General features: G+C 41.7%; 1 protein-coding gene across 1 annotated transcript in view; it reads right to left on the bottom strand.

Annotated features, from left to right (window-relative positions):
• Positions 1 to 26,030, bottom strand: part of ATRNL1 (attractin like 1) — an 802,696-nt gene that overhangs the window by 30,012 nt on the left and 746,654 nt on the right. The window lies entirely within an intron of this gene.

The following is a 26,030-nucleotide window of genomic DNA, read 5'->3' as shown; positions in this document are numbered from 1 at the left end:
TGATCTCTTTTTATTTGACAATATTTGTAAATGCAGTTATAAAGAGGTTATTAAGTTGAAGATAATTTTACTTTGATATGAGGGGATTCACTAATGTTTTATACTGACGTGCGTCTTAGAAAATCAATTTCTGCTTGAAGTGAGGCTTTGTTCACGTTATATTTCTTCTGGTACTGATGCTAGGTGTATACTCGCGTGGCACCTGCTGCTTGCTGTTTTCAACACCTGAGCAATCTCCTTAAGATTCAAGCCCTAACTATGAAGAACAGCTGCAGCCAGAAGGTAAATGGGGACCGTATTCTTCAAACTGCAGCACAGAACAAGCTGGTAATGTGGAGGCAGAAGGTATTCAAGAATGAAAGAACCCTAACATTAAAAGATGTTATAGCATGAGCCTCTTACTCATCCTTTTTTTAAAAAAAGGTGCTAATTACTACAATTTGCTTGTTATCCTTTAATACATATTAGTTAGTATGCTGATATACACTTTTGAGAAAAATACTGCTTAGCTACACCCATAACTTTGAGACTGTATGCAATTATGTTTTTCTCTTCCTTTTGTCATTTATTCTTCTTTTAAAAACACTCCTTTTTGTTCCTGGTTTCCTTTACTTTAAAGAGCAGATGGTTTAATGGCTGGTATTTGACATTCTTGATTAAATAATTGCATTTCTAAACCATCTTCTAGTTTTCAGGAACCTCCTTTTGTGAAACTACAATAATGTCTATTAAAATTTCTCTAATACTCTCTTAGTCTGTGACCAACTTAGACTGTCATATCAGTACTTGATACTGTGAAACTTGGAGGAAATTTCAAATGGTTTCAATCATCATTTCTGTTATTGTGCTATTTTGATCTCCTCATTTTTGTTAACAGATGATTTATATTTCAATATCTTCCATATATACATCAGTTATAGAAAAAAGTATTGATATTTTGATTATTCTTAACATCTTCATTTTTCTCTTAAATTTTGTGGGGTTTTTTTTTGCAATTTCAGTAGCAATATCTATAAAACATTGAGTTCATATGACTTCGTTTTATGTATACTGATTAGAAAAGCTCACTCTTTTATAAATGTTTCCATCTAGGGTTACGAAGGTGACTTTTTTCAAAAAGCACAGTGGAAATGAATCCAGATTTTGGTTAACAGTGGACGGTCACTTTAAGGGACAGTTTAAAGCCACTCCATGCACTTTGGGGCAGGTCTGCCTCTTCTAAGTGTCTCTCCTGAGCATCTCTAGCACATGAGTCTCATGCCAGATCTGACTACCTAGGCTCTTGTGCCCTCCTCGGTCTCTGAGTTCTAATGCAGGTAAACAATCAGAGTCTTCCCCAGCAGGGATGTGTGAGTCTCGGAATGACTGTCTTACTATCACCCCTTCCTGCCCATAATCTGGCTTTTGCCATTTCTTCGGAGGAGCTTGTGATAACTTTAGCTTTTGCTGGTCTTGAGTTCCATCGGTAGTGGCAGTGGTGACCGGGTGAGGACAAAATGCGTTTTAGCACAATTCCTCAGGTGTGCTAGTGTCAGAATGAGGTTCTGTTCACCAACGAGCCCAGAGGAGAGATCAGAGAACAGCATGTGTCAGAACACAACAGCTCTCAACACTGACATCCAAATCATCGCATCCTCGTGGGAGGAGGGATGTGGATGGTGGGGGTCTATGGTGACTATGGGAGAAACATAGATCTCAAATTCACTGTGCTTTGTTGTAGCTTTGGTGCAACATTTTGTATGGCATGAAAGTCAAAGTGAAGGCGCTCACTCATGTCCGACTCTTTGCAATCCCATGGACTGTAGCCTGCGAGGCTCCCCCATCCATGGGATTTTCCAGGGAAAAGTACTGGAGTGGGTTTCCACTTCCTTCTCCAGGGTATCTTCCCAACCCAGGGATTGAACTGAGGTCTCCTGCCTGGCAGGCAGACTCTTTACCATCTGAGCCACAAAGGAAGCTCATCACTTTCACTTTGTATGGCATCAGTTCAGTTCAGTTGCTCAGTCGTGTCCGACTCTTTGCGACCCCATGAATTGCAGCACGCCAGGCCTCCCTGTTCATCACCAACTCCCGGAGCTTACCCAAACTCATGTCCATGGAGTCGGTGATGCCATCCAGCCATCTCATCCTCTGTCGTCCCCTTCTCCTCCTGCCCCCAATCTCTCCCAGCATCAGGGTCTTTTCCAATGAGTCAACTCTTCACATGAGGTGGCCAAAGTACTGGAGTTTCAGCTTCAGCATCAGTCCTTCCAATGAACACCCAGGACTGATCTCCTTTAGGATGGACTGGTTGGATATCCTTGCAGTCCAAGAGACTCTCAAGAGTCTTCTCCAACACCACAGTTCAAAAGCATCAATTCTTCAGCGCTCAGCTTTTTTCACAGTCCAACTCTCACATACATACATGACCACTGGAAAAACCATAGCCTTGACTAGACAGACCTGTGTTGGCAAAGTCACATGTCTGCTTTTTTACATGCTATCTAGGTTGGTCATAACTTTCCTTCCAAGGAGTAAGCGTCTTTTAATTTCATGGCTGCAGTCACCATATATAGCATGGATGACAGCTATTCTCTGCATCAGAAATATAACTGAAAATGTTATTGCATATTAAAAAAGAGATCCCTTAGCTTGCTAATAATTTTAGTGCATTACTTTCAAGCACTCCACTGACTTAAAGCTTTGTCTCTTTATTCTCCAGTTGAGTGATACCTTATATTTCATTGGGTTTTTCTATTACTATTTTTAGGAAAAACTATTTTTAGTTTTCAGAATCAAGCTGGCATCCTAGCTAGCATACCTAGGAGGAATGATCACTGATTTGCCCATTATTGAATGGGTCAACATATGTACTATTATGTACCAAGATATGTATCATTCTTACAAACTGACAGTGGCCAGGCACCATCCTGAACACTTGAAAACATTAACTCTAACCCTACCAAAACTCTGCAAGGTAGTTGTTATTAATATTACCTTATTTTACAAACAAGAAACCTTAATCCTGAAAGAGGTAAAAGATACTAACTCACAGTAAGTGGCAGAACCAGGACTTGAATCTGGGTCTGATTGTCACTCTACTTTGCCTCTCAACACATCTGCAATGATTGAGAGCAATGGTTCTCAATATGCGATGCTTGATCACAGCTATGAGTAGTCATATCATTTCACTTACTAAAGACTCTCCAAGAATTGTTCAGGTACAAATGCAGATTGTTATCAGTGTCTTTTTGGTGAGGTTTTGAACAACTGTGGAAAGATGATAAGGCAATAAAGGTATAACCTGCTATCAACTTACCTGCTGGTTCTATTTCTGGAAAAATTCAGTCTATAGTAAAAACCATTAAAAATTGAGTTCAATATAAAACAGAATTTAAAACAGTTTTTGTTTTTACCTTCATGAATGTCTAGCAGGGCCCTCTAAACTGGTGAGGGAGTTAGGATGATTCTTTGCTGTGGCACTGTCCATGTTCTGCAGGGCATCTGGGCCCTCTGTATCCTGCTGCTCTCTGCCTTTCCAGTGGCCCCAATCATTATGAAAATCCAGTGTACTACAGATGTCTAGAAAAATCCTAGGAGGCAGTATTGCCCCCACTGAGAATCACTGTTGTCAATGTGTTCCTTTGGTCCAGATGTGAAAAATAACAGTGGTGGACCAAGGCTTATCCTCCCTTTTTAAGGGCTATCAAAATAAATGAGGAATTCTCATCTAACTCCTTGAATTTTTTTTTGTTTTATTTTTTGTTTTTACTTCAGGATAACACTTTATACCCGACCAGTAATGCTGAAGAAGCTGAAGTTGAACAGTTCTATGAAGACCTACAAGACCTTCTAGAACTAACACCCCCAAAAGATGTCCTTTTCATTATAGGGGACTGAAATGCAAAAGTAGGAAGTCAAAAAGTACCGGGAGTAACAGGCAAATTTGGCTTTGGAGTACAGAATGAAGCAGGGCAAAAGCTAATAGAGTTTTGCCAAGAGAATGCATTGGTCATAGAAAACACCCTCTTCCAACAACACAAGAGAAGACTCTACACATGGACATCACCAGATGGTCAGTCAGACTGATTATATTATTTGCTGCCAAAGATGGAGAAGCTCTACACAGTCAGCAAAAACAAGACTGAGAGCTGACTGTGGCTCAGATCATGAACTCCTTATTGCCAAATTCAGACTTAAATTGAAGAAAGTAGGGAAAACCACTAGACCATTCAGGTATGACCTAAATCAAATCCCTTACAATGATACAGTGGAAGTGACAAATAGATTCAAGGGATTAGATCTGATAGAGTGCCTGAAGAACTATGGATGGAGGTTCGTGACATTGTACAGGAGGTAGTGATCAAGATATCCACAAGAAAAAGAAATGCAAAAGGGCAAAATGGTTGTCTGAGGAGGCCTTACAAATAGCTGTGAAAAGAAGAGAAGTGAAAGGCAAAGGAGAATGCAGAGCTCCAAAAAATAGCAAGGAGAGATAAGAAAGCCTTCCTCAGTGATCAGTGCAAGGAAATAGAGAAAACAATAGAATGGGAAAGGCTAGAGATCTCTTAAAAAATTAGAGATACCAAGGGAATATTTCATGCAAAGATGGGCACAATAAAGGACAGAAATGGCATGGACCTAAAAGAAGTAGAGGTATTAAGATCAGGTGGCAAGAATACATAGAAGAAATGTATAAGAAAGAGCTTCATGAACCATATAAGCATGATGGTGTGATCACTCACCTAGAGCCAGACATCCTGGAATGCGAAGTCAAGTGGGCTTTAGGAAGCATCACTTTAAACAAAGATAGGGAAGGTGATGGAATTCCAGTTGAGCTATTTCAAATCCTAAAAGATGATGCTGTGGAAGTGCTGCACTCAATATGCCAGCAAATTTGGAAAACTCAGCAGTGGCCACAGGACTGGAAAAGATCAGTTTTCATTCCAATCCCAAAGAAAGGCAATGCCAAAGAATGCTCAAACTACTGTACAATTGCACATCTCACACGCTCGCAAAGTAATGCTCAAAATTCTCCAAACCAGTCTTCAACAGTTTGTGAACCATGAACTTCTGGATATTCAAGCTGGATTTAGAAAAGGTAGAGGAACCAGAGATTAAATTACCAACATCTGTTTCATCACCAAAAAAGCAAGAGAGTTTCAGAAAAATATCTACTTCTGCTTTATTGATTATGCCAAAGCCTTGACTGTGTGGATCACAACAAACTCTGGAAAATTCTTCAAGAGATGGGAAAACCAGACCACCTGACCTGCCTCCTGAGAAATCTGTATGAGGTCAAGAAGTAACAGTTAGAACTGGACATGGAACAACAGTTAGTTCCAAATAGGCAAAGGAATACATCAACGCTGTATATTGTCACCCGACTGATTTAACTTATATGCACAGTACATCATGAGAAATGCTGGACTGGATGAAGCACAAGCTGGAATCAAGATTGCCAGAAGAAATACCAATAACCTCAGATATGCAGATGACACCACCCTTATGGTAGAAAGCAAAGAGAAACTAAAGAGCCTCTTGATGAAAGTGAAAGAGGAGAGTGAAAAGTTGGCTTAAAACTCAACATTCAGAAAACTAAGATCATGGCAACTGGTCCCATCACTTCATGGCAAATAGATGGGGAAACAGTGGAAATAGTGACAGACTTTACTTTCTTGAGCTCCAAAATCATTGCAGATGGTGACTGCAGCCATGAAATTAAAAGATGCTTGCTCCTTGGAAGAAAAGCTATGACCAACCTAGACAGCATATTAAAAAGCAGAGACATTACTTTGCCAACAAAGATCCATCTAGTGAAAGCTATGGTTTTACCAGTAGTCATGTATGGATGTGAGAGCTGGACCATAAAGAAAGCTGAGCACTGAAGAATTGATGCTTTTGAACTGTGGTGTTGGAGAAGACTTTTAAGAGTCCCTTGGACTGCAAGGAGATCCAACCAGTCTATCCTAAAGGAAATCAGTCCTGAATATTCATTGGAAGGACTGATGCTGAAGCTGAAACTCCAGTACTTTGGCCACCAGATGTGAAGAACTGACTCATTGGAAGAGACCCTGATGTTGGAAAAGATTGAAGGTAGGAGGAGAAGGGGATGACAGAGGATGAGATGGTCAGATGGCATCACCGACTGGATGGAGTTTGAGTAAACTCCGGGAGCTGGTGATGAACAGGGAGGCCTGGCATGCTGCAGTCCTTGGGGTTGAAGAGTTGGACACGACTGAGTGACTGAACTGAACTGACTGAACACATTATACTAAGTCACTGTATACAGTATCAAAAATATATATAAAATATAAGAAAGTGAAGTGAATGGGTTAGTCACTCAGTCGTGTCTGACTCTTTGTGACCCCATGGACTGTAGCCCGCCAGGCTCCTCTGTGCATGGAATTTTCCAGGCAAGAACACTGGAGTGTGTGGCCATTTCCTTCTCCAGGGGATATACTGTCTGAGCCATCAGAGAAGTCCTAATATAACAAAGTACCCTCAAAAGTAGATATTTAGAATAATAAGCATTTATTAATCTCACTGTTTCTGTGAGTCAAAATTTGGGCAGGCTAAGCCGACGGTTCTGGTTAAAGCTTCTCATGAGGTTGTAAGTAAGATGCTGGCCATGGCTACAGTCATCTGAATGAAGGCTTGATTGGGATCTGAGGATCCACTTGGAAGCTCACTTACATGGCTGTCAGCAGGAGGCCTCAATTCCTTCCTGGCTGCTGAACAAAGTCCTCAGTTCCTCACCATGGGGACCTCTCGGTAATCTGTGTCCTCAGGACCTGGCAGCTGACGTTTCTCAGAACAAGTGATCCAGGAGAGAGAATGAGGGGAAAGCTGAAATGCCTTTTATAACTCAGCATCAAAAGTTGCACACTGTCACCTTTATCTTGTTCTTTTTGTTAGAAGGGAATCACCAAGTCCAGCCTACACCCAGGAGGAGAATTAGGCCCCATCTTTTGAAGGAGGGAGTATCAAAGTATTTGTGGACATATTTAAAAACCACCACAGCCATCAACCTGGGAACAAGCCGCCCCTGTTTGGAACATGAAAGACCTAGAGAATTAATAGGATTCCCACAAAGGTAACATAACTTGGGCATGGAGTCATGGGAAACATTGGGAAAAGAATGGCTGTCTGTAGGTCTAGGTTCTGAGATGAATGAGGAAGGATGGGATTTTGTAGAGAAACGAGAAGAGGGTACAAGGAAGTGACATGGGCAGGTGAGCAGACTCTTAAGGCAACTATGAGTGTTAATTTACATATCACCTGTATGTAAATCTGTGGGCTTCCATGGTGGCTCAGCGGTAAAGAATCCGTCTGCCAATGTAAGGGACTCAGGTTCGATCCCTGGGTGGGAAAGATCCCTTGGAGAAGGAAATGGCAAGCCACCCCAGTGTTTCGTGTCTAGGAAATACCATAGACAGAGAAGCCTGGTGGGCTACAGTCGTCCATGGGGGTTGCAAACAGTCAGACATGACTGAACAACTAAACAACAACAACATATATATATATCTGGAACTAAATACTTACACTTGTATATTTATATATATCATCTATAGCACAGAATTCTAAAACTTTCATCATTTTATCTGAAGGTAAAATTCACTGTGATTCTTAAATGTCTGCACTTTGGGATGACAGACTTCGCAGGAAATAATTAGACATGTGGAGAGCTCCCCATGTGCCTTCTGTACCTATCACTGGGGAACTCTGAGCTGGGATCCTAATGAGCAGAGCTGTGTTAGAAAACAGTCTCCATTCTGCTGCACTTCCTCCAGGCTGAGAGAACCCATCATTTCTTATCAAGTATGTTCCATTTAGCATTTCAGCCAGCTTTCCAATTTAGCTAACTTTCAAGTTCTCTTGTTTCCTATTTGCTTGTGCTCCCAAGTAGAATTCGAATATCTAATTTGCATCAACACAATCTGTTGACCCCTTATCCTTTGAAGATCTGCCTGGAAAAATTCAGGGCAATACTGGCGTGCCAATTGGAAAGGTGGGCCTCAGTGGGAGCATTCCCTCTTCCCAGGGGGTCATCTCTGTGAAGTTTTACTGCTGAGTTAAAGGCCAGTCACTTTAGCCATTCATAGTCAAGTTCTTATGTTTGTTAATTATCTAGAAATGTTTTATACTCTTATAAGGTGAAAGAGTTCACAGATTCTCACTGCAGACCAGAGGTGCAAAACACTTAAGGAGTATATTTCGTCTGCCTATCCAAATTCTGTTCCTCTGTTTCTCAGGATCCAGCCTAAGACCTGACTTCTCCACAAGCTTTTCTGATTACCAAAGACTGCATTAAAATTTCTCTCCTGAACTTATTAGCACCTGAAGCCTGCATTACGTAATTCAACTCCTGGTGGTTTTTATTGTTTAATGTTCTATCCATAAGACTGAAGAGGATCCTCAAATCCCTAACCCCACTACACCTCTACTGTAGAAACACTCACTTGTAGTATTTTCAAAAGAGCTAATTATTTCCTAAAATTTACTAAACTAGTTGCCCTACATTTTTTTAAACTTTTCCTGAGGGTTTCTTAATCCTATATTCTATGAGTTGTGTAAGCTATTACTACTTATTCATCCATAACTACTCAGAAGGCAAAAAGAAGATACTGGAAAATAAACTGCTGTAAGCTAGAACACATATCACTCAAATTTCAGATGCTTTATTTGTAGCAAGGCAAGAAACACCTTTAAAAAGATTTTAAAATGATAGTAATCATTATTTCTGGGACCTATTATTTACTATTTTAACAATTATTAGAAATAGGATTTCATATAATGAAAGCCAACCAATCAAAGAATACCTGTGTGTCATAATTATAATGGCAGGGATTTCTGTTGCTCCCGCTCATCCTGTGGTTGCTTGTTTACAGGGAGAATACCAGGTAAGTAAGCATTGAGCTGACCTCATGTACTAATAATCAGCCCCTGCAGAAAGTTTTCATTCAAGCACTATTGTGAACAGAATATAGTTATCATAAATATTTGGTGAGCTTATTTCACAGGGTCTCTGTTTTTCTTTTATGAAACAGCATCTGAGAAAAATAAATAAGCTTTTTTAAAAAAAATATTAATCACATAAGGACTTTTTACACCACAGAAAGTCTATAATATTTAAGTAACCCTTCTCATTCAAAACAAAACCAACCAAACAGAAAACCACTACCTACTGAGCAGGCTTTTGGCATACTTAATCACGTCTAGTTCACACAATCACTCCAGAAGGTGAATATTATGGCTTCCTCTTATAGATGTCATAGATGGATTGCCCAAGATCTCACAGCTACTAAACTTGAAGGCAGAATGAGAATCCATCCCCAAACCCCTACAACATTCCCTCTACTGCGCTGCAAGATGATGGCATTTGCAGTGTTGCCATACGTGGGGTGGGCTGGGCAACCTGCATGGCTGTATATGGCTTATCCTCTTCATTTGCATCGCAAAAGGGAAAGCTCTGGACTCAGTGCCCCACTTAGAGAGGACTTCTGATGGAGACCAATCCTAAGCCTGGTCCTACTGAACATTTTAAATACTGGGACAAAAGAAAAGAAGGGGTGTGGGTACACAAAGTCAAGCAAGGTATCTTAAAGTAGAAGAAATAACTTTCTAAGGGTCAGAGAAAGAGTGCCCCGCAAAGAGAGATTCTGAGCTCCCAGGACTGCAGGTGGTCCCAGCGTGGAGAGGTGTCTTACAGACACTGGACAGCTGGGGAGCTGGGGTGTCTGGCAGTTAACCTCATCTGGATCTCTCCCCATTGACATTTTCAAATAAGACTTTTGTGAATTCTAATGCGTGTGGAATTACAGAATGGGAGTCAGTAGAAAATTAGGATTTGTTTTACAGATACTAACTGGGCAGCCACATGCTGTAACATATAGACCATAAGGTGAGGGAGAGCCGAAATCACCAGGCTGTGTTCACCGGCTGCACAAGTTCACGTGGCTTTAAATGTTATATTTACAGCCCTTTTCCCTCTTTGCAGTTTGTTGCTGTGGGACTGATGGACGGAGACTATTTCAAACAAAAATGTCTCTGAGGGTCAAGGCTAGGTCGACTTAACGTGCCTTGTAGAATACCACTCTGAGCTCGACAGGCATTTTAGGAATTTGTAATGTTATTTGGGGTTGGTAATTATGATCAGGCTAAAGCTTTAATCTGAAACAATTCAGCAGCAAAATGGAGACTAAAACGTAAAGTCACTGCCTCCCAGCAGTCACAATCAGATTACTGATGCGTGAGTATGACACGAGATGCTGGGGAAGGAAGCTGCCCTTTAAAATGCTCCATTCAAGCTGGAAAGCCTTCTGGACAAACGAGTGAGGAGCTGACTCACTAATGTGCCTGAAAACACTTTAAAAGTGTGCTTTAAATGATGTTCTGCTTTGAACAGATAATTGGCCCAATTCTTCCCTTTCTCTGAGTCTGTAACTCCCATTGAAATCAATGAGAATTGCATATTCAAAAGGATGAGAGAACAAAGTTGCAGGTCGAATTAATGGGATAAAGGACTGCAGATCTCTTAAAGCTTGTGCAATTAAATTGTGGCCTCACACAATTCTCTAGGGTCACTGGCAATTTGCTGGCCTAGGAAAGCTAGCTGACTTCGTTTTCAGAGGTGTCACAATTTATAGAATGCACGCTTTTAGACATCAACACGTGAGCCTTCTCAGCTCAAAATCTACCTCCTCACTCTAATCTCTTTAGGATCTGCTACCTTGGAGTCCAGGATTTTATTCACTTGTTCTTATCACCAGCTAAGATCATCAATCAATCAGCAAAATCTCCATTTAAAAGTCATGCAAACTAAGCAGGTGTGAATATCTTATTTTTCCTATGAAAAGCTTTCTTTCATACATCATTTGTATACATATTAATTATCTGCTGTCTTTCCCAACAGCTTTCTAGGAAGCTCCAACTGGCAAAAACTTTGTCTTCCTTATTGTTACATCCTTAGCACTTGACCTGTTTGTAATTGTCAAATATTTTTAATCTTCAAAACACTTATGAACATGTTTGATTAGATATTTCCAAAGCCACAAGAACAATACTGACTTTTAACATCCGCAAATGCATAAAATGCAATCTTTGCATTAAACATTTCTCTACTGAAGAGAAAGAAGGGATTCACTGTTTAATATATGCTTGCTTCTCTACAAGTATTTCTTTTTACCGAATTCTCACAAGACTGGGGTGGGATATAGTATTTTTACACTTATGTTACAAATAGGAAATGGAGGCTTAGAGAAATTAAATAGCTTTTCCAAGGGCTATAAGGAAGTAGCAAAGCTGAGGCTTGAATCGTCTTCTGTCTCTAAAGCTCATACTTCAGCGCAGTTCAGTTCAGTCGCTCAGTCCTGAACAACTCTTGGCAACCCCATGGATGGCAGCATGTCAGGCTTCCCTGTCCATCATCAACACTCAGAGCTTGCTCAGACTCACGTCCATTGAGTCAGTGATGCCATCCAACCATCTCATCCTCTGTCATCCCCTTCTCTCCTGCCTTCAATCTTTCCCAGCATCAGGGTCTTTTCTAAGGAGGCAATTCTTCACAACAGGTGGCCAAAGTACTGGAGCTTCAGCTTCAGCATCAGTCCTTCCAATGAATATTCAGGACTGATTTCCTTTAGGATAGACTGGTTGGATCTCCTTGCAGTCCAAGGGACCCTCAAGAGTCTTCTTCAACACCACAGTTCAATGGCACTAATTCTTCGACGCTCAGCTTTCTTTATGGTTCAACTCTCACATCCATACATGACTACTGGAAAAACCATAGCTGTGTTGGCAAAAGTAATGTCTCTGCTTTTTAATATGCTGTCTAGGTTGGTCATAGCTTTTCTTCCAAGGAGCAAGTGTCTTTTCACTTTGTTGGCAAAGTAATGTCTCTGCTTTTTAATATGCTGTCTAGGTTGGTCATAGCTTTTCTTCCAAGGAGCAAGTGTCTTTTCATTTCATGGCTGCAATCACCATCTTCAGTGATTTTGGAGCCCCCCAAAATAAAGTCTGTCACTGTTTCCATTGTTTCCCCATCTATTTGCCTTGAAGCAATGGGGTCGCAAAGAGTCAGACACAACTGAGCGACTGAACTGAACTGAACTGAACTGAATGGGACCAGATGCCATGATCTCAGTTTTCTGAATGTTGAGTTTAAGCCAGCCTTTTCACTCTCCTGTTTCACTTTCATCAAGACGCTCTTTAGTTCCTCTTTGCTTTCTGCCATAAGGGTGGTGTCATCTGCATATTTGAGGTTATTGACATTTCTCCTGGCAATCTTGATTCCAGCTTGTGCTTCATCCACCCTGGCATTTCACATGATGTACTGTGCATATAAGTTAAATAAGCAGGGTGACAATATACAGCCTTGACGTACACCTTTCCCAATTTGGAACCAGTCTGTTGTTCCATGTCCAGTTCTAACTGTTGCTTCTTGAACTGCATACAGAATTCTCAGGAATTAGGTCAGGTGGTCTGGTATTCCCATCTCTTGAAGAATTTTCTACACTTTGTTGTGATCCACACAGTCAAAGGCTTTGGCATAGTCAATAAAGCAGAAATAGATGTTTTTCTGGAATTCTCTTGCTTTTTCTATGATCCAACGGATGTTGGCAATTTAATCTCTGGTTCCTCTGCCTTTTCTAAATCCAGCTTTAACATATGGAAGTTCTCGGTTCACGTACCATTGAAGCACAGCTTGGAGAATTTTGAGCATTACCTTGCTAGCATGTGAGATGAGTGCAATTGTGCAGTAGTTTGAGAATTCTTTGGCATTGCCTTTCTTTGGGACTGGAATAAAAACTGACCTTTTCCAGCCCTGTGGCCACTGCTGAGTTTTCCAGATTTGCTGGCGTATTGAGTGCAGCACTTCTACGGCATCATCTTTTAGGATTTGAAGTAGCTCAACTGGAATTTCATCACCTCCACTGGCTTTATTCTTAGTGATGCTTCCTAAAGCTCACTTTACTTTGCATTCCAGTATGTCTTGCTCCAGATGAGTGATCACACCATTGTGGTTATCTGGGTCATGAAGATCTTTTTTGTATAGTTCTTCTGTGTATTCCTGCCACCTCTTCTTAATATCTTCAGCTTCTGTTAGGTCCATACAGTTTCTGTCCTTTATTGAGCCAGTCTTTGCATGAAATGTTCCTTGGTATCTCTGATTTTCTTGAAGAGGTCTCTAGACTTTCCCATTCTATTGTTTTCCTCTATTTCTTTGCATTGATCGCTGAGGAAGGCTTTCTTATCTCTCCTTGCTATTCTTTGGAACTCTGCATTCAGATGGATATATCTTTATTATAAAGCCCATATTTATATTCCATTATTTCACTGCTTAACATTTGAAAAATAAGGAAATGCGTTCATAAATTGGAGAGGAGCTCAACATATGCCTCATTTTCCTTCTACTTTGACTCATTTGTGGCTTATTTCTCACCCCCAAATGCCTGCTTTCTGGTCACGGGACCTTAGGATTCCATCACTTCCACATGCTTTATAGATCACACCACATTTCTTCCTCTCAATGCATATCCTTTCCCAGTGTTCAGTCTCCCCGACACATGATCCGTCCCAATTTCTCCATGAAGTGTTTTCAAATGTTAACCACTCCCAGTTTCCACTTATACTCAAAACCTACATCGAAGTAGGGATCCACGGTTTGGAGTTCACAGTCTGGGGAATCCACAAGCAGTCTGGATGTCCACTGGGATTTCTACCAAGTTCTGTAACATCACCTATGCTTCCCGTGCTGGCTGACATGTCCTGGACTCCTTATAACCAGACCACGTTAGAAGCACTGCTCTGTAACTGGAAACTGAGAGCCATACAGGAGTTTGGGGCAGTAGTAATGATAATAATAAATCCTATATCATTTATTGTTGACTCTGTGCCAGGTGTTGCACTAGCCAAGCCCTTACCTGGACCATTTCATTTAATCTTCCCATGGTCCCAATGGGGTTGAGGTTCTTATCTCCAACATCCCCACAGTAGAAGAAACTGTGGATTTACAGCAGTGTAAGCACCCTGACTTATGTTTTTTTAACAGGTACTGTTACACAGCTGGGGTTTGAACCAGGTGTCCTGACCCTGGAGCTGATCATCTTAACCACAATTCTACTTTGCAAGGCTCCATGTGAGGCCAGAACCATCTCTGGGAGCTGGGGTAGGTGGGTGTGATCAAAGGACTCAGAACTGTTTGAGTGAAAGGAGCTTCCTTGGTGACTCAGATGGTAAAAAATCTGCCTGCAATGCAGGAGACCTGGGTTCTATTCCTGGGTTGGGAAGATCTCCTGGAGAAGGGAATGGCTATGCAGTCCAGTATTCTTCCCTGCAGAATTCCACAGACAGAGGAGCCTGGTGGGCTACAGTCCATGGGGTCACAAAGAGTCAGACACAACTGAACAACTAACACTTGCACTTTCTTTTTTAAAGATGCTGATGACAGCTGGGGAGATGCATGCTCTCTATGTGGAAAAAAATGAAAACTCAGAATGAATTGAAATATTAAACATAAACTGAAAAATGAGTTTATAAAGTGTGTTTACAGTTACTATGGCAATGGCAACCCACTCCAGTACTCTTGCCTGGAAAATCCCATGGACGGAGGAGCCCGGAAGGCTGCAGTCCATGGGGTCGCTAAGAGTTGGACACGACTGAAGCGACTTAGCAGCAGCAGCATCCTTCCTACTACTAATTTTCCCTCTTGAGCACCTGCACTCTATACTAACAGCAGCCAGCTTCACCACCACAAGGCAGTTCTCATACACATCATCTCACAGTTCTCACTCTGAGGCAGAAGCAGAGGGCACTGGGAGGAACTGGGAGACCAGGGTAGTCTAGAGACCTTGCCAAGGCCACCTGGTTAGTTAGTGGTGGCAGCCAGGGCATCTGGTCCTCAGCCCAGGGTCCTCTTCCTGCCTCACATGCCCTCTTAGATACGGAGACGGTCTCTTCTTACCTCACCGTTCTCACCATATGAAGAGCCATGACATTCTTCCAAGATTTAGGTGAATGAATTTTGAACACTTAACGAACTGACATTTCCCCTTGTCATTAAATATTCTTGGCGTTATTATTATATAACACATGGCTACATGATCATTTACGTACATTTTTCTTGCTATTATTTATCTAAGCTTTCAACTTTATACTATTAAAAATAATGCTGGGTTGACCTTCTCTGCTTTTGATTATTTGACCAGACTTCTGTTTGTTTCCTTCAAGTAGATTCCTAAAAATGAAATTACTAAGTGCAAGAATGAAAAGTGAAAAAAGAAAATTTTCACTAAGGGCTTCCCTAATGGCTCAGATGGTAAAGAATCCACCTGCAATGTGGGAGACCTGGATTCAATCCCTGGGTTGGGAAGATGCCCTGGAGGAGGGCATGGCAACCCACTCCAGAATTCTTGCCTGGAGAACCCCCATGGACAAGAGTCTGGCAGGCTACAGTCCGTGGGATTGCAAAAGGCTGGACACAACTGAGCAACTAAGCACAGCACAAGTGCAAGAAAATGAACCATGCTGAAGCTCTTGATACATGGTCCCAGTTTATTTTACAGAGACTTATATCTCTACCCATGATGTTTATAATAGGCCTATTTCATTGTATACACATATATTTAATTTTTCTTTAATTTGACAGATGTTTTAATTTGACACTGTTTTCATATCTATTTTATTGATTACTACTCAGATTATAAGCTTTTAATATTTTTTATTGGTCATCAGTCTATTTATCGATTGCTTCTTTGTGTATTTTGTCTCTTTCTGTACTGATGTATTAGGTTTCCCTTATTTGTATGAGCATTCCCTATAATAAAACAGTCAACATTTTATTGTATTTGTTGGTAATAGCTCCGTAGATTGCCCCTCCCCTTGCTGTGGTTGTCATTTCATATCTTCATTATCAATAAAAATCTTCAGGACTGGGGTGCCACTGCTTTCTGCAGTTCTTCCAACAAAGTTCTTCCTGTTATCCCAATGGATTGGAAGCTGTTTAAGTCAGAAGAGGACTATTAAATCATTTAATAGTCTGATGTTAGCACATGGTGTGGTGGCAAGAAAAACTGCATAAAGGAGACACATCATATGGGGCTCTTTTAAGGTACGCAGACATAGGAAGTGAATCACAAATTACGACCTTCCAGATTTCAAACTTTCCAACTGGGCATGGAACAAGTTACTCAAATGATAGGTGGCTCAAATAAGCAGTAAGGGGGAGAAACACAGGATGGGGCATGGGCTAAGCAAGGCAGCAGGTCCTTGAGGGGCGAAGCCAGAGCGTGTGTTTCCTTGTGTTGTTACTAGTGCCCAGGACATGCCAGCTATTGCTGTCTGCCATGGACAGAGCAACCTGGTGGGCTACAGTATATGGAGTCGCAAGAGCAGGACACAATTGAACAATAAACTACCACCACCATCACCTCTTCGGGGCTTCCCTGGTGGCTCAGATGGTAAAGAATCTCCTGCAATGGAGGAGACCGGGGTTTGAGCCGTGAATCAGGAAGATCCCTGGAGAAGGGAATGGCTAGTCACTCCAGTATTCTTGCCTGGAGAATTCCATGGACAGAGGAACTGAGCGAGCTATAGTCCTTGGGGTTGTAAAGAGTCGGACACCACTGAGCGACTAACACATTTCACTTTTCACTTTTAAAGGCTTGTTGGAGGAACGGTAGATGGATGACCACACCCTCCTTTCCTAACTGTCACCCAATGACTCTGTTACTTTAAACAGTTGCTCTGCTGGGCCTTGATTTCTCCATCTGTAAAGTGTACTGAACAGGGTTGTCGTCAAGATCCAGTGAGATAATGAACATGAAAACAACCTGTGAGCTGTAAGGCAAAAAAAAAATATATCACACATTCCCGTGGAAGTTTTGCTGTTGTTATTTAGTATCTTAAAGGAAAAGTTCGCTGTCAAGTAGGGCGACCAGCTTATGGTTTTTCTCAGATGATTAATCTGGTTTCTTTTCATTCCCTCTCCCTCTTGCTTCTGCCTTGTGATACACATCTAAATGTCCCTGAAGCACAGACATCATAGTGAGTTAACTTTACTTCTATGGTGGCCAGTTTAGCCTGCCGGACAAAATGTTTTATGAAAATTCTGCAGGGAAATTCTGCTATACACATATACATTCGGTATAACACATTAAAGGTTAGCATACAATATTAATTAATGACCTTTCCTGGCTGTGTCTGATGGGTTGCACCGGTCATTAGGAAGAGCTTCACAGATCTGATGCTGGGTATAGACAATGAGCAGGAATGGCCTGGTGTGCTGGTGGAGGTGGGTAAAAGGCTGATTCGGCTGCAGGAACCGCATGTACAAAAGTCTCGGGGTATGAAAGGGCACAACGTGTGTCCTGGGTGGCTTCTCTGAGAGGTGGAGACGGGTGTTGGGGAAAACAATCTATCAAAAATTCATCCACCAGAACAATCGGATTGAGCACACTTAACACAGCTCTTAAAAAGTGAAAGAGGACAGTGTAAAGGGCAGAAGGATGAAGAACGAGGCTGAGAACGAAGGCACGGCGGCCCCTTTCCTCTGCCACCACAGCCCTGACCCCCCGCACAATATTCTCTTGGTTTAGGCATTGTTCCTCATAGGAAAGTGACCTGAGGAGAGCGTGATGCTAATGACCCTTGAATTGTTGCTTTTCACCAGGTAACCGGTGTTAAGACATCAGGTGACTCAGAAGGGGGATCTTCAGAGATGAGAGGGACCCTTCCTGGTCTCCATGCTCAACCCTCCCCAAATCAGGCTGTGACATCCCAAGAAGAAGCTGCTTTTCCATTATTTGCTTACTCCTAATGTCCACTGAGTGAAGCAGGAACTCAGTTATTCTTGGCCTGCCCATCTACTTTGTTTAGGGAAGATAAGGCTTGATGTAATGTGTGCATACTCAGTTGCGTCCAGCCATAGCCCACCAGGCTCCTCTGTCCATGGAATTCTTCAGGCAAGAATACTGGAGTGGGTTGCCATTTCCTACTCAAGGGGAATCCTCCTGATTCAGGGATTCAACCTGCGTCTCTTGCATCTCCTGCCTTGGCAGGTGGATTCTTTAGCACTAGTGCCACCTGGGAAGCTCAAGATAAGGCTTGGAAGTGAAAGTCAAAGTGAAGTTGTGTCTGACTCTTTGCGACCCCATGGACTGTAGCCTATCAGGCTCCTCCATCCATGGGATTTTCCAGGCAAGAGTGCTGGAGTGGATTGCCATTTCCTTCTCCAGGGGATCTTCCCGACCCAGGATTCGAACCCAGGTCTCCCGCATTGCAAGCAGATGCTTTACCATGTGAGCCATCAGGGAAGCTCAAGATAAGGCTTAATAATGCTAAAAACATCCTTCTGGCCAGGTATCACTTGCCACTACAATGTTATGTCTGATGAGCTGTATATTCTAAACTGAAGCGTACATTTTTATCTGAATTTAAATACACTCTATTTCCTTTCCTTTTCCAAGGCAAGATAATCATTCTAATATTTTAGAAAATCTCTCAAACAATGGGTCTCTCCCCCAGCCCCAGTTTTTCCTATTCACCAAAGAAGGAAAAAAAACCCACACAGAGTGAACTTCGTCATCTCCTCTCTTGAGCATGTTTGGGGCCAGGCAAGAAGGGTTTTGCTCGAGGGCTGTGTGCAGTGGAAGCAATGAAAGACGAAGTTGGAAAGTTCGGGTAGGATCAGACTTTGAAGAGCCTCTGTGCTGAGGAGTTTGTCCTCTACCCTGCAGGCAGTCTTGAGGGCTGTTCTGGAAATCAAATGGTTTCCAATAAAAGACAAAAGTGAAACACTGGTTCCTGAGCGCAGTATGAAGCAGAAAATTGACCGCCATTCCCTTTTCTGTATGAGAAAACTGAGGCACGGAGAGGATCAGAAATTCACTGAGGACTCACAGGTACATGGCAGATCTGACTCTGATAGCTTTACTCCCCTGCTGCCTCTGATTCCTTTAAATGATGGGGGACAAGGAAGAAGAGACGTGGGGAGCAGGGGAACAGGGTCATTATTAGCCACGTCCATTAGTAACTCATACGGCATCTTGAAAGGACTCTTTGCATGTGGCAATTTTCTTAAAAAGTTTTGTCCAACTAAAAAGTAGAGAAAACAGAGATAAATACAGGATAGAAAAATGTCAGTATGGATATGCAGACATCTCACACACATATCTGTGAACATAGCTCCCGTTCCCATCAAGGGTCTCTCACAGGGTATTATTATCAAGAGAATAAAAGGAAGATAGTGAATCATACAACTTCCCTATCATTAGGTTTAAGGGTAAAGTAATGAGTAGGAAGAGATGCAGCAGCAACTTGAGAGGCAGAACGCAAGGTGCATTAGGGGAGCCGTACAAGGAACACAGCAAGATGAGCTGAACAAGCTTTGGAAATCACTCAGAGCCCTGAGGAGTCTACTCACCTAGAGCCTGCCAAGTGCCTCTGGTGGGCAGAATAACACCAACCACTAAAGATGCCCACGCCAAGTCCTAATTCCAGGAATCTATTGTACGTGCAAAAGGGACTTTACAGATGTAACCAAATAAAAGATTTTGAGATGGGAAAGACAATCCTGGATTGTTGGGGATCTGGGAGGGCCCAATACAATTGAGGTGGCATGAGTGGTAAAGAACACACCTGCCAATGCAGGAGACCCAGGTTGGATCCCTGGGTCAGGAAGATCCCCTGGAGAAGGGCATGGCAATCTACTCCAGTGTTCTTGCCTGGAGAATCCCACGGACAATGGAGCCTGGAGGGCTACAGTCCATGGGGTTGCAAAGAGTCAGCTATGACTGAAGTGACTTAGCATGCATGCAATACAATCATGTGAAAGTGGTGGGCAGGGTCCGTCAGAGTGATGCAATTGAGAAAGACTCTACCAGATAGTTGCTGGCTTTGAAGATGGATGGAAGCAGGGGATGGGGAGAGGGCAGGGTCGGGTGGGAGCTGCCAGTATCCTCTAGAAGCTAGAAGAGGTGAGGAAACAAGTTCCCCCCCAACCAGAACCTCCAGAAGAAATGCAGCTCTTCAGACCTGTTTTAGATTTCTGACTTCCAAAACGGAAAGATAATAAATCTGCCTTGCAAGCCACCTGGTTTGTGGTGGTTTGTTATAACAGCATTATGAAACCAAAAAGCCTCCAAACTGCTGAGGACTGTACTAGGTGCTGAGGGGGAGTCATGGGATATTCAAAATAATGCAAATGGGCTAAGGGCCCTGGTTTTATGTATTCACAGAATCTTTATGTATTCACAGAGTTTTCTTGGTCCCAGGTGTGTCACTGGCCTCAGGAGTTTATGATCTGGGTGGTGAGCTGGTTCACCTGCCACTCCCAGCCCTTCCTGCTCAAGCTTCCCCCCTCCCGCCTTCCTGATACTGCCATTTACTGCTGCTGCTTCCAGGGTGCATTTCTTAGAATTACAAAATCAGAAGGCAGAGGAGGCATAATTCAAATATTTGCATGGCAGTATTCAAGAAAAATACCTATTAATTTTTACAAATTGATTACATACGAAGCTTATAAATAAGACAATGTACACTTTCTTTCTGACTCCATTCAGCATGGCTGCTGCGTACAAGTACAGACAAGCGGGCCACATGCTATGGAGTTTGTGAAGGACTGAAGTGAAATGAGTCATTACAAGGTTATTTTAAGACCTTCATAGATCCCTCTACACATCATACCAAATACAGTAAAATATACGGACATGAACTATTTATTATACAGGATTTGAAAAGTTTTTATAATTTTTATTTAAAAACATTTACTATGATATCTCATGGAACATATGATTGATTATGATTATTCAGTGATGATCCTGCTTACTCAGGGATTTCAATGAAGTAGGGAAGCCTAGACTGAAATGTTTATGAGTGCGAAATTGACTAATTAATAAAGTTGGTATTCTACTACATTTTCTAGATATTCCTTAATTTAAGTTTTGTAGTTTTCTTATTTTACAGTAGAATTTTTGTTTCCTTTCTTAAACACTTCCTCATGCCTGAGGCACTGTGCTCACAGTACTGATAGATAAGATGGTTCCAAGTATTAAGACCACACCCACAACACTAGACAAATGCTTCTTTTATAACACACATAATCCAATTTTCTTGGGCTCCAAAATCACTGTGAACAGTGACTGCAGCCACAAAATTAAAAGACGCTTGCTCCTTGGAAGAAAAGCTATGACAAACCTAGAAAGTGTATTAAAAAGCAGAGACATCACTTTGCTAATAAAGGTCCATGTAGTCAAAGCTATGGTTTTTCCAGTAGTCATGGACGTGAGAGGTGGACCATAAAGAAGGCTAAGTGCCAAAGAACTGATGCTTTCAAATTTTGGTGCTGGCGAAGACTTTTGGGAGTCCCTCGGACAGCAAGGGGATTAAACCAGTCAATCCTAAAGGAAATCAACTCTGAATATTCATTAGAAGGACTGATACTGAAGCTGAAGCTCCAATACTTTGGCCACCTGATGTGAAGAGTAGACTCACTGGAAAAGACCTTGACACTGGGAAAGAATGAAGGCAGGAGAAGGGAGTGACAGAGGATGACATGGCTGGATAGCATCGACTCAATGGACATGAGTTTGAGCACACTCCAGGAGATAATGAAGGACAGGGAAGCCTGGCGTGCTGTATAGTCCATGGGGTCATAAAGAGTTGGTCAGGACTGAGCAACTGAAAAACTACATCCCAAGAGTGAAGAGTTAAGGTTACTATGGAAACCACAATTCAAGTCTAGTGCTGAATGATTGCTAATTCAATCAGCTTGCTATTGCAACTCCCTTTGGGTGATAGGATCATCACTTTCATCAAGAGGAGGCAGCACTGTGTAAGGATCAAGAGAATGGACTTTGAAGCCAGGAAACGTTGAGCTCCATCTGACTCTACCACTTGCTCAGCCCTATGACTCTAGTTAGGTCACTTAAGCTGTCTGTGCCTGAGTCCCCATCTATAACTTGGGTGTGATGAGAGTAGCTATCTCAGAGGATCATGCCGATGAAGTGGGTAAATATTCACAAAGCACTCATAGCAGAGACAGATACATATAAGGGTTATTCGTGTGTTTGCTGAATTAAAAAATAGTATTTATTCAGAAGTTTACTGAGTATGATTACATGGCCCCCACTGTGACGATGAAGACTAGGACACAGTCCTTAACCTTAAGGCACCGAAAGTCTAGTGGGAGGTATGTGCTGGAGCAGAGCTATAAAAAATTAATAACATAAAACACTGGAAAGTTGTTAATTTTAATAATAAAAATTGTTTTACCCAGTTATAGTTAAAATTATTTAAAATAAAGAGAATATCTCCAAATACTGAAAATAAAATTAAAGTAAGTGCCTATTTTGTTTGCCGTCCTGTATCGTCCACTGTATAAAGGCATATAGAGAGCTGCTCTGTGCCAGGGGCTTTGAAGATTTTACTTAGCTCTCTCAATTTTTGCAACAAACTTTGAGTTATATATAATCACTTCCACTTTACAAGACTTACCTGAATCTCAAATATGTTGTGACAGAGAATTTGAATCCAGATAAAACTCTGGCTCAAAGCCAACTTTACTGTTGCTAAATCAGGGATTTTCAAACTTTATTAGCAGAAAACTAGCTTTAAAAAGATCACACTTTGTTAAATGATTTTTTTACTTGTATAAATATGCTTTGTTTATAACCATTTAAGCAGTTATAACAGTAAACATTTGTCATAAAATGAATGAATGAAAATGGCTATAGTGATGAATTTTAAATCTGAGGTTATAGATGACAGTGAGAGTAATATTGGTCTCAGAGCCTGACTTATTTCTACTTTTCCTTTTTTGCATAGTATTTAGAAATTCCTACATCACATAGTTGTAAATTATAATAGATATTTTAACAGGTCACCTTGTAAACCAGGCTATTTTTCAACTAAGGTCATATAGAAGCTTGAATGACATGAGTGGGAATTATATTCTATTACATTCTATTTTATTACAACAATTATTTATCAAGCCCCTTCTATATGTTAGGCATAGTTCTGGGTGCCAGAAATTCCATGGCGCACATGACAGACATAGTTCTTGGCCTCAAGGTAAGTGTTCCTGGGTCAAGAACATTCACTGGAGTGGAACATTTAAACAGATGGATTTTTTGCCCCATAGATATAAATGTATAAGGCCTAATTAACCTCTTATGGAAAGATTTTTCCCAGTTGAATTTATTCTCACAGGTCATGGATTCTGGGCATTAGGCATAAACGGCCTGGAATTCTTGGGAGACTAGAACCAAGATTTTCTCCATCTACCCTTCATTAATTTACCACTGAATCTCTGCTGAGGTTTGGCGGATGGGATAATTACATTAGGGGCTGGGGACTAGCTCAAGGTCTAGTATGGATAAGTATGAGGTCGGGGTTGAAATAATCTCAAGGTTTGTATGAACTTCATGAACTCTTTCAAAATTACCCAGCAATTTATGAAGCACTAAAGGAACTACATCCATCCTAATTCTGGACAGTCCACAACAAAGCTGGTAAAGAAACTCTAACTCCCGTAGGTATCAAGAACCTCAGTAGTTGGCCCTGAACAACATAAAATATTGGAGAGAGTGAACTCTTTATTTTATTTTTTTTGGAATTTTTTTTTTTTTAATTCAGTAGGGCAAGAGAACCTGCTTATAGACTTCATTTACTTTGAATTTCAATTTGTAAAGTTATTCAATATTTGGATTTAAATGTCTTTGCAGGAATTTGAAAAATGGGAGTGGGTTTCTATTCAAACTTACGGCGTCTTCATATTGGCAGTCTTATTAAAGAGTCTTAATGGTGTTTGATCTCTACAACCTGTTATGTGCTCTATTAGAAACATGGCTATACATAATTTGAAATGGGGAACAGGAAATGGATTTTCAGCTTTGACTACAGCATTGCCTTGGAGCTAATTTAATTGATGTATGGTTTTCATCAATTTCCGAGCTTTCGGTGGGGGAAAGATCTGCACTGCCCATCAGGGATCCCATGATGATTCTCAAAAGAACAATAGCTGGTACTGGGAGATTGGCCAGAAGGAACTGACTGCTCTGATTGTTTGCTGGTATCTTACCCTGAGGGCAGTAACTACACTGCAAGTGGGGAAAACAAACAGCTGGGTGTGGGGGCCTAAAAAGGTGTCAGTTTGATCTCCTACACAGTTGCCTGACAGCCTCAGTTGCCACCTCTTGGGTTCATCACTGTGTTCAGGATGCCAGGGTTCTCCCAGGTTGCTCCCTGCCACTGCTGAGTACGTAAGTACCAGTGCAGGTCCATTCCAGCCCGATGAGGGACTTCTCCAGCAGGTGACTGGCTTGACGACTTTCCCACTGGCCTTCCAAAGCTTTCTGAGAATGGTGCGGGGCCTACCCAATCATCCTTTCCTCCCCCTACCCTTTCACAGGTGTCAGATGTACATCCAGGCCGAAGTGTCTCCTGACTCATCCATGCTTACTCTATGTACCTTTACAGGCATTTCTCCCAATAAAGATCTTGTGCATCTATTCTCATATTGGTGTCAGTTTCTTAGGAGACCTGAACTAACACACTGGGAAACGTTGTTTTAGTCACTAAATTGTGTCTGACTCTTTTTGGAATCCCATGGACTGTAACCTGCCAGATTCTGCTGTCCACGGGATTTTCCAGGCAAGAAGACTGGAGTGGGTTGCCGTTTCCTTCTCCAGGGGATCTTACCGACTCAGGGATTAAATCCAAGTCTCCTGCATTGGCAGGTGGATTCTTTACCACTGATCCACCAGGGAAACCCTACTGGGGGACATTAGGGGGAAATAAAAGTACTTTAAAAACATAAAGTTAAAATAAAATGCCTATGGGGCCTCCTTACTGTCCTCCCTACTTCCTCCAACATCACTTTTCCTTGGATACATTTCTCAAACCACTTCACAATACTGAGGATGAAAAAAACAGGGCTGTTATGAGTGGGGGATAAACAGGATGATTCTTTAGGGAATTCTGACAACAGTATATCAAGGTTGAATTGGATCCCAAGACAAGGGAGAGGATATTAAAAGTGATTAATAAAGGACTGGGATACGGTCACATTTTAAACTAAAAAAAGAACGCTGGCTACAGGAGCTGAATCTCTTTTGGTTCCGAAGAAAGCTGAAGATAATGCACTGAAGCATGGAATTTGTTATAGTTGAGAAAGGAAGCAATTAAAGTAGGAAACATCTCAGAAGCATTTTCCAGGTCAGTATGAATAGTAACAAAAAAGGAGGCAGAAAATGATACTACAGAGCCTGGATTTTGTAGTCAAAGTCCAGGCTAAGGAGGAGGAGGACAAGACTGAAAGATACCAAGGAGAGGGCTGTTACTCAGAAGGGCTGCTTTCATCTTTGAAGTTTAAAATCCAATGTAAACTCAACATCTGCCAGATGTAAAATGAATGTCTCAATATTTTTAAAGAAAAGATGATGGCATGGGGACCTAGTCACACTTTAAATAATTTGACTCCCAGGCAACTAGAAAACAAAATGATGAAAGAGAAGCTTGCCCAATTTGCATCAGGTTATGGGCTGCAGTCCATGGGGTCGCTAGGAGTCGGACACGACTGAGCCACTTCACTTTCACTTTTCACTTTCATGCACTGGAGAAGGAAATGGCAACCCACTCCAGTACTCTTGCCTGGAGAATCCCAGGGACGGGGGAGCCTGGTGGGCTGCCGTCTCTGGGGTCGCACAGAGTGGGACAGGACTGAAGTGACTTAGCAGCAGCAGCAGCAGCATATCAGTCTAACATTAAAAGCTTTCATAAGGCACACAAGTGGGCTAAGAGGATCACTGATTCAGAGGCTACACCGAAAAGTCAGAAGCAGTTTCCAGATTTTGATAGGTTTCAGGCAAGATGTGTCAGAAGAGAAGCCTGACATGGACAGACTGGCTCCCCTGAAAATTCAGCTTCTGTGTACAGAGTTCTGCAGGTAACCAATTTCTACTTTCACCTCTGCCTCCAAAAGCAGGTCTCAACAGGACTCTGCTTCAGCAATAACCTGTCAAGTCTCCCGGCTGCTTTTCATTGCCAAATTC

The sequence above is a fragment of the Bubalus kerabau genome, chromosome 22 (assembly GCF_029407905.1).
Source record: "Bubalus kerabau isolate K-KA32 ecotype Philippines breed swamp buffalo chromosome 22, PCC_UOA_SB_1v2, whole genome shotgun sequence".
NCBI classification, from domain to species: domain Eukaryota; kingdom Metazoa; phylum Chordata; class Mammalia; order Artiodactyla; family Bovidae; genus Bubalus; species Bubalus kerabau.
Note: the sequence above shows the minus strand (reverse complement) of the source record. Positions and strands in the feature narration are given on the sequence as shown.